This window comes from Piliocolobus tephrosceles, chromosome 21 (genome assembly GCF_002776525.5).
Source record: "Piliocolobus tephrosceles isolate RC106 chromosome 21, ASM277652v3, whole genome shotgun sequence".
Taxonomy (NCBI): Eukaryota; Metazoa; Chordata; class Mammalia; order Primates; family Cercopithecidae; genus Piliocolobus; species Piliocolobus tephrosceles.
The window spans coordinates 240793-250238 of record NC_045454.1 but is presented as its reverse complement, the minus strand read 5'-3'; the positions used below and the strand labels follow the sequence as shown (position 1 = coordinate 250238).

Sequence of the window (9446 nt, the reverse complement as noted above, 5' to 3'; positions counted from 1 at the left end):
AGTCTGGCTCTGTCTCCCAGGCTGGAGTGCAGTGGCCGGATCTCAGCTCACTGCAAGCTCCGCCTCCCGGGTTTACACCATTCTCCTGCCTCAGCCTCCGGAGTAGCTGGGACTACAGGCGCCCACCACCTCGCCCGGCTAGTTTTTTGTATTTTTCGTAGAGACGGGGTTTCACCGTGTTAGCCAGGATGGTCTCATCTCCTGACCCCGTGATCCGCCCGTCTCGGCCTCCCAAAGTGCTGGGATTACAGGCTTGAGCCACCGCGCCCGGCCCTATAGTTTCTTAAAGACAAGAAAAATTAAGAAGAAAATGCCACTCATCATCGTTGGTATAGCAATATGCTCAGCAAGAAAAAAAAAATACTGTAATAAACTTGTCTCTTTAATACCAAGAAGAAATTCTCGTCCAAGCTTCAATACACTTCCTGTGTTTTCACTAGATATTTCTTTTATTGCTGTTGTTCCTTCTTTTCTACATTTCATATTAGAGGATTGGACAGCCTTTAAAACGTCATTGACAGGAGCAAATCCAGGATCCACTGATTTCTTCTCAAAGGCGCTCTAACACATCAAATAGCCCGGCAGTTGCATTCTCACGAATACTCCAGCCATGAAAAAACTCAATAGGACACAGACAAATCCCATGAATAGAAGAATAAATCTATTGAGTTTTGGGATATTTGGTGTATTCGATCAGTCCAGGATTATGAGACCTAAACCTCCCATTGTAAACAGGAAGCTGGATGCAAGTCCTTCTGTAATATGTTGTCCACCTTCTCTGTCGGCCAAGAAAGCTACTGGCCTCTGATGCCTTTGTTCATCAGTCATAAAGTCAACACCTGACGGTTCAACAATAACATCATAAACGATTCCTCTGGTGATGAGGAAGTAAGACACCACCACTAGAGCATACACAGTCATGGCCAACGGCGTGTGCAGCCAGGGCGGCTTCTTCAGCTTCAGGTTGGGACATTCAAGCACCAAGAACGGGACACAGTACAAAGTTCCCATGCTGGCGGCAGCAAGGGCCGTTCTCGGCCTCTATTTTTTCTTATTTTTTGAGACACAGTTTCGCTCTTGTTGCCCAGGCTGGAGTGCAATGGTGCGATCTTGGCTCATTGCAACCTCCGCCTCTGAGGTTCAAGCAATTCTCCTGCCTCAGCCTCCCGAGTAGCCGGGATTACAGGCATGTGCCACCAAACCCGGCTAATTTTGTATTTTTAGCAGAGATGGGATTTTGCCATGTTGGTTAGGCTGGTCTTGAACTCCTGACCTCAGGTGATGCACCCGCCTCGGCCTCCGAAAGTGCTGGGATTATAGGCGTGAACCACCGCGCCAGGTCCAGGACAGTCTTTTAAATAAATGGCAGTGGGACAGCTCAACATCCATATGGAAAAAAGGTGTTTGACCTCCACCCCGTGCTATTTATACAGAAGATTAATTCCAGTGGGTTGTAGATTGAAATGTTAAAGGCAGAACAATACAGTTTACAGAGGAGCTTCATGTCTTAATGCTAGGGAAACACCTCTTTTTTTAATTTTTAAAAAACAGCGACAAGAGTCTCACTATGTTGCCCTGGTCTCAAACTCCTGGGTTCAAGTGATCCTCCCACCTTAGCCTCCCAAAGTGCTAGGATTACAGGTGTGAGCCACCACACCCAGCCAGGAAACACCTCTTCAACAGAGGAAAAAAATGCTAACCATAATAGGAAAAATTGAACATTTTATTATATTAAAATTAAGAAAAATAAAAAGTAATAAAAGAGAGAGGACTGTAGTAAAAAAAAAATAAAAATAAAAGTAAGGGTTTATATTAATCAGAATAAACTAGGAAAAGGCTTCCCATAATATAATAGCAGGAATCTAAATCTGAATCTTCATACATTCTTTAAAATTAGACAGATCTGGGCTGGGCACGGTGGCTTGCGCCTGTAATCCCAGCATTTTGGGAGGCCAAGGCGGGCAGATCATTGGAGGTCAGGAGTTCGAAACCAGCCTGGTCAACATGACAAAACCCCATCTCTACTAAAAATACAAACATTAGCTGGGCGTGGTGGTGCACACCTGTAATCCCAGCTACTCGGGAGGCTGAGGCAGGAGAATCATTTGAACCTGGGAGGCAAAGGGTTACAGTGAACCAAGATCATGCCACTGCACTCCAACCTGGGTGACAGAGCGAGACTGCGTCTCAAAGGAAAAAAAAATTAGACAGATCTGGCTGGGCACACTAGCTCATGCCTATAATCCCAGCATTTTGGGAGGCTGAGGCGGGTGGATCACCTAAGGCCAGGAGTTCGAGAGCAGCCTGGCCAGTATGGTAAAACCCTGTCTCTACTAAAAGTACAAAAAATTAGCCGGGTATGATGGCATTGGGAGGCTGAAGCACTCCAGCCTGGGTGACAGAGGAAGAATCCGTCTAAAAAAAAAAAAAAAAAAAATTATAGACAGATCAACAGAGCAAAGTAAATTACAAATTAAACGCCCACAACTATAGCACCACAAATGATCTTTTAAAAAGCACATACTTAATTAAAAAAAAAAAAAAGAGACAGGGTCTTCCTATGTCCCCCAGGCTGGTCTGAAACTCCTGGACTCAAGAGATCCTCCTGCCTCGGCCTTCCAAAGTGCTAGGATTACAGGCCTGAGCCACCATGTCTGACCACAAACGATCTTTTTTTTTTTTTGAGACAGTTTTGCTTTTGTTGCCCAGGCTGTAATGCAGTGGTGCAATCTCGACTCACTGCAACCTCCGCCTCCCGGGTTCAAGTGATTCTTCTGCCTCAGCCTCCCGAGTAGCAGGGATTACAGGCACACACCACCACGCCTGGCTAATTATTTTTGTATTTTTAGTAGAGACAGGGTTACACCATGTTGGCCGGGTTGGTCTCGAGCTCCTGACCTCAGGTGATTCCCCCCGCCTTGGCCTCCCAAAGCACTGGGATTACAGGCGTGAGCGACAGCGCCTGGCCCACAAATGATCTTAACCCTACCTAATCCCAGACAGAAAAAATCAAATAAAAATGAACTGCAGACCTAAAATCAGAAAGTAAAACAATGTTTTCTTTTAGAAGACAACATAGAAGAATGTCTTTATTATAGAGAGGTAAGCTAAGATTTGCTAAATAGGACCCAAAAATGTTTACAATGGAGAGAATATATAAATTAGACTATATTTAAATTAAGGACTTCTCGCTATAACAGGATGTCTTAGAAAACAAAATAAAATTTTTAAAAAATTTTCTTTTTCTTTTTCGAACTTCTGATAGAGATGAAGCTCTCGCTATGTTGCCTAGGTTGGTCTTGAACTCCTGGTTTCAAGCAATCCTCCTGCCTAGGCCTCTGAAAGTACTGACACTACAGGTGTGAGCCACCGTGGTCCACCTGTTAAGGGTCTTCTTACTTTTTCAGCCAGGCTGGAGTGCAGTGGTAAGAGCATAGCTCATGGCTGCCGCAAACTCCCAGGCCCAAGGGATCCTGCCTCCTCAGCCTCTGAGTAGCTGGGACCACAGGCACGCACCACCTCTCATGGACAATTTAAAGATTCTTTTTGGCCAGTTGTGGAGGCTCACGCCTGTAATCCCAGCACTTTGGGAGGCCAAGACAGGCAGATCACCTGAGTCAGGAGTTCAAGACTAGCCTGGCCAACGTGGTGAAATCCTGTCTTTACTAAAAATATAAAAATTATCCAGGCACAGTGGTACATGCCTGTAGTCCCAGCAACTTGGGAGGCTGAGGCAGGAGAATCGCTTGAATCCGGGAGGTGGAGATTGCAGTTAGCTGAGACTGCACTCCAGCCTGGGCAACAGAGTGAAACCCTGTCTCAAAAGAAAAAAAAAAAGAGAGAAATAACTTCTATAGAAAAGAGAAAGGAAGAGAGAGAAAGAGGGAAGGAAGCAAGGAAGGGAAGGAGTGAGGGAGGAATGGAGCCAGAGAAAGAAATACTAACCAATGGGCCGGGCGTGGTGGCTCATGCCTGTAATCCCAACACTTTGGGAGGTCGAGGTGGGTGGATCACCTGAGGTCAGGAGTTTGAGACCAGCCTGGCCGGCATGGTGAAACCCCGTCTCTACTAAAAACACAAAAATTAACCAGGTGTGATGGTGCACACCTGTAGTCCCAGCTACTTTGGAGGCTGAGGCAGGAGCATTGCTTGAACCCAGGAGGCGGAGGTTGCAGTGAGCCGAGATGAGGCCACTGCATTCCAGCCTGGGCAATAGAGTGAGACTTTGTCTCAAAAAAAAAAAAAAAAACAAAACAAAAAAACCAAAGGAAATACTAGCAAATGGAGAAATGGGCAAAAGTCTTGGACACATATTTTACAAAGGCAAAATATCCACGTGGCCAACAAACATAGGGAAAAAAAAATCCTCAATCTCCTTAGTCATTAGAGAAGTGGTACTTGAGAATTATTTAGGGGGGCTTATTAGGGGCCGTCTTCTGTCCCAATTCCCTATGAAACTCTTGTTATGTAGGTTTGAAATGATTCCAAACACAACGTTTGCGGTTGTGCAGTACACTCTTCCCTTCCTTCTGCTGCGTGACTTCTTAATCAGATCTCACACATGAGGCCGGGCGCGGTGGCTCATGCCTGTCATCCCAGCACTTTGGGAGGCTGAGGTGGGCAGATCGCTTGAGGTCAGGAGTTTGAGACCAGCCTGGCCAACATGGTGAAACCCTGTCTCTACTAAAAATAAAAACATTAAAAAAATAATTTTAAAAAGCCACCTGTGGTGGCGTGTGCCTGTAATTCCAGATACTCAGGAGGCTGAGGCAGGAGAATTGCTAGAACCTGGGAGGTGAAGGTTACAGTGAAACTGCTGAGATGGTGCCACTGTACTCCAGCCTGGGCGACAGAGCGAGATTCCATCTCAACAACAACAAAAACAGCAGCAACAACAAAAACAGCAACAACAACAAAAACAGTAACAACAACAACAACAGCGATCTCGCACGTTCTCCCGTTCCTCTTGGACCCCGTATGTGAGTTGTTGAGTCTGAACTTTAAAAAGGATAGATACACAAGAGTTTGACAGACCTTTGAAAGCTTAGACTGTGGCAGGCTCATATTGGGGCTCAGAAACGGAAACCTCAAAACGAAGGCTTCCGAAGCAGCTTCAGAAGCGGAAGTTTCTTCCTGACCCTCATTCTCCCCCAAGGCTGGCCATAGAAACTAGAAACAGTCTTTCCTAAAGTGAGCCGTGGACACCAGAATCCCTTTTCCCCAAATCCCGCCATAAAACCTAAAATCTCTGACTAATTTTCCCTCCATCTTTCCCTGTAAACACTGACCGTAAAGGAATTCCTGTCCTATCTTGTTTGGTTTTAAGTCTATGACTCTCATTCCAGAGAGGCTTCTGCCCTCTGCCCAGCAGGAGCGGAGGCTGCTCAGAAAGGCCAGGAGGAATCCAGAGAGACAGGTTTGCTGGGTTCTCCATCCGCTCGCCCTCTGCAGTGTGTGACCTTTAGGTCAGACCCGTTTTGTCCAATCCTATTTCTTTTCTTTCCTTCTCTTTCTCTCTCTCTCTCTTTCTCTCTCTCTCTCTTTCTCTCTCTCTTTCTCTTTCTTTCTTTCTTTCTTTCTTTCTTTCTTTCTTTCTTTCTTTCTTTCTTTCTTTCTTTTTCTCTTTCTTTCTTTCTGTTTTTCTTTCTCTCTCTCTTTCTTTCTTTACTTTCTTTTTCCTTCCTTCTCTTTCTTTTCTTTTCTTTCCCTTCCTCCCTCCGTCCCTCCCTCCCTCCCTTCCTTCCTTTCTTATATTCTTTAACATAGAGAGGGGTATTTTCTTTTCTTTTTTCTTTTTTTATTTTTGAGACTGAGTCTCACTCAATTGCCCAGGCTAGAGTGCAGTGGCGCAATCTCAGTTCACTGCAACCTCCGCCTCCCGGGTTCAAGCCATTCTCCTGCCTCAGCCTCCCAATTAGCTAGGATTACAGGCGCCTGCCAGCACGCCCGGCTAATTTTTGTATTTTTCATAGAGATGAGGTTTCACCATGCTTGGCCAGGCTGGTCTCAAACGCCTGACTTCAAGTGATCTACCCGCCTCGGCCTCCCAAATAGCTTACAGGCGTGAGCCACTGCACCCAGCCATGTCCAATTCCATTTCTATGCTGCTGTCTGTTTTTTGTGTTTAGTTTTTGAGGCTGGTTTCACTCTGTTGTCCTGGCAGTGGTAGGATCACAGCTCACTGCAGCCTCAACCTCCTGGGCTCAAGCCATCCTCCTGTCTCAGCCTCCCAACTAGCTGGGACTACAGGTGTATGCCACCACGCCCACTCATTTTTAAATTTTTTTGTAGAGACAGGGTCTTCCTATGTCTCAGGCTGGTCTTGAATTCCTGGGCTCAAGCGACTCTCCTGCCTTGGCCTCCCAATGTGTTGGCATTACAGGCGTGAGCCACTGCACCACCCAGCCTACTTTTTTTTTTTTTTTTTTTTTTTGAGGTGTAGTCTCACTTTGTCACCCAGGCTGGAGTGCAGTGGCACAATCTCGGCTCACTGCAACCTCCACCTCCCGGGTTCAAGCAATTCTCCTGTCTCAGCCTCCTGAGTAGCTGGGATTACAGGTGCCCATGACCATGCCCAGCTAATTCTTTTTTTTTTTTTTTTGAGACAGAGTTTCACTCTTGTTGCCCAGGCTGGAGTGCAATGGCATAATCCCCGCTCACTGCAACCTCTGCCTCTGGGGTTCAAGCGATTCTCCTGCCTCAACCTCCTGAGTAGCTGGGATTACAGGCATGTGCCACCACACCTGGCTAATTTTTTTGTAGTTTTAATAGAGATGGGGTTTCTCTATGCTGGTCAGGCTGGTCTCGAATTCCCGACCTCAGGTAATCTGCCCGCCTCGGCCTCCCAAAGTGCTGGGATTACAGGCGTGAGCCACCACGCCTGGCCATTAATTTTTGTATTTTTAATAGAGACGGGGTTTCACCATGTTGGCCAGGCTGGTCTCGAACTCCTGACCTCAGGTGATCCACCTGCCTCGGCCTCCCAAAGTGTTGGGATTCCAGGCGTGGGCCACCGTGCCCGGCTGGTTCACCTCAAATTTGAATTAGATTTTACTTTTCACATAGTCCTTCTCCATCCTGTGAGCATCAGGACTTTAACAATTTGAAACTCACTCACTCTTCGCTTACGGAGTGCATTCCATGAAGTGTGTTCATGTTATTCTTCTCCTCCTTAAGCACTGTCAATGTTTTTTTTTAAATCCCTTTTTATGTCGATAAACTGTGGAAGGCATGAAATCATACCGTAATCATCTCCTTATCTCCACCATAAATAATAGGGCCAGGCGTGGAGGCTCACGCCTGTAATCCCAGCACTTCGGGAGGCTGAGGCGGGTGGATCACTTCAGCCCAGGAGTTCAAGACCAGCGTGGGCAACACGGCAAAACCCCATCTCTACCAAAGACACAAAAATGATCTGGTGTGGTGACGTGTGACTGTAGTCCCAGCTACTGGGGAGGCTCAGGTGGGAGGATGGCTTGAGCTTGCTGCACTCCAGCCTGAGTGACAGCGCGAGACCATGTGTCAAAAAAAAAAAAAAATAAAAAATAAAAAAAATATCATGGGAGAACTTTTTTTTTTGCAAAAAGGCCTTTTTTTTTTTTTTTTTTTAAGAAGGTCACTTTGTGACTGGGCTCGGTGGCTAGTGCCTGTAATCCCAGTACTTTGGGAGGCCAAGGCAGGTGGATCACCTGAGGTCAGGAGTTCGAGACCAGCCTGGCCAACATGGTGAAAACTTGTCTCTACTAAAAATACAAAAATTAGTCAGGCGTGGTGTTGGGTGCCTGTAATCCCAGCTACTCGGAGGCTGAGGCAGGAGAATTGTTTGAACCTGGGAGGCGGAGGTTTCCTTGGGCCAAGATGGTGCCACTGCACTCCAGCCTGGGAGACAGAGCGAGACTTTATCTCAAAGAAAAACAAAAACAAAACAGCGTACCGTGCTCTGTGTGAAGGTGGTCTCCTTATTTGTCTACAATCAGTGGTGTCCAATCTTTTGGCTTCCCTGGGCCACATTGGAAGAAGAAGAATTGTCTTCAGGTACACATAAAATACACTAAGGATGGCTGATGGGCTGAAAAAAACCCCAAATCACAAGCAAACTCATGATGTTTTAAGAAAGTTTATGGGCCGGGCGCGGTGGCTCATGCCTGTAATCCCAGCACTTTGGGAGGCTGAGACGGGCGGATCACAAGGTCAGGAGATCGAGACCATCCTGGCTAACATGGTGAAACCCCGTCTCTACTAAAAATACAAAAAAAAAAAAAACTAGCCGGGCGAGTTGGCGGGCGTCTGTAGTCCCAGCTACTCGGGAGGCTGAGGCAGGAGAATGGCGTAAACCCGGGAGGCGGAGCTTGCAGTGAGCTGAGATCTGGCCACTGCACTCCAGCCCGGGCGACAGAGCAAGACTCCGTCTCAAAAAAAAAAAAAATAATAATAATAATAATAATTTTACATATTTATGGGGCACTTGATATTTTGATACATGCATGGAGTAGGTAATGATCATAATATCAGTTATCAATTTTATTGGCCAGGAACTATGGCTCATGCCTGTTGTCATAGCACTTTGGGAGTCCAAGGCTGGTGGATCACTTGAGGTCAGGAGTTCAAGACCAGCCTGGCCAACATGGGCAAATACTGTCTCTACTAAAAATACAAAAATTAGCCAGGCATGGTGGCACGTGCCACCTAGAGACTACATACCTACAACTCCTGGTAGATTGATTGCAGGGTTCTTTTTTCTTTCTTTCTTCTTTTTTTTTTTTTTCCCCCGAGATAGAGCCTTGCTCTGTCACCTAGGTTGGAGTACAGTGGCACAATCTTGGCTCACTGCAACCTCCGCCTCCCAGGTTCAAGCGATTCTCCTGCCTCAGCCTCCTGAGTAACGGGGATTAACAGGTGTGTGCCACCACACCAGCTAATTTTTGTATTTTTAGTAGAGACGGTGTTTCACCATTTTGGTCAGGCTGGGCTTGAACTCCTGACCTCGTTATCCGCCTGCCTCAGCCTTCCAAAGTGCTGGGATTACAGGTGTAAGCCACCGAACCTGGCCCTGGGTTCTTTTTCTATCTGGGAATCAGGTTCTCCTTCTCCTTCCCATGTTCTGACTTCTATGAACAGTAGTACTTCTTACTTATGTTGCACCTCTCTGCCTGCATGCTCAGCTCTCTTGGCAAACAGAGCTTCTTGTAAGATGGGACCAAGTTTCACTCACCTTTATCTTCTAAGGTCCGTATGCACAGGGTTTCTTGTGTGTGGGATGCTTATTAAATGCTTTTTTTTTTTTTCTTTGAGATGGAGTCTTGCTCTGTCGCCCAGGCTGGAGTGCAATGGTAAAATCTTGGCTCACTGCAGCCTCCGTCTCCCAGGTTCAAGCAATTCTCCTGCCTCAGTCTCCAGAACAGCTGTGATTACAGGTGCCTGCCACCACACCCGCCTAATTTTTTTTT

At 46.5% G+C, this 9446-nt stretch overlaps 1 pseudogene; it reads right to left on the bottom strand.

The window, feature by feature from the left end:
* Positions 1-1035, bottom strand: part of LOC111530390 — a 10338-nt pseudogene extending 9303 nt beyond the window's left edge.
* Between the last annotated feature and the right edge of the window lie 8411 nt (positions 1036-9446).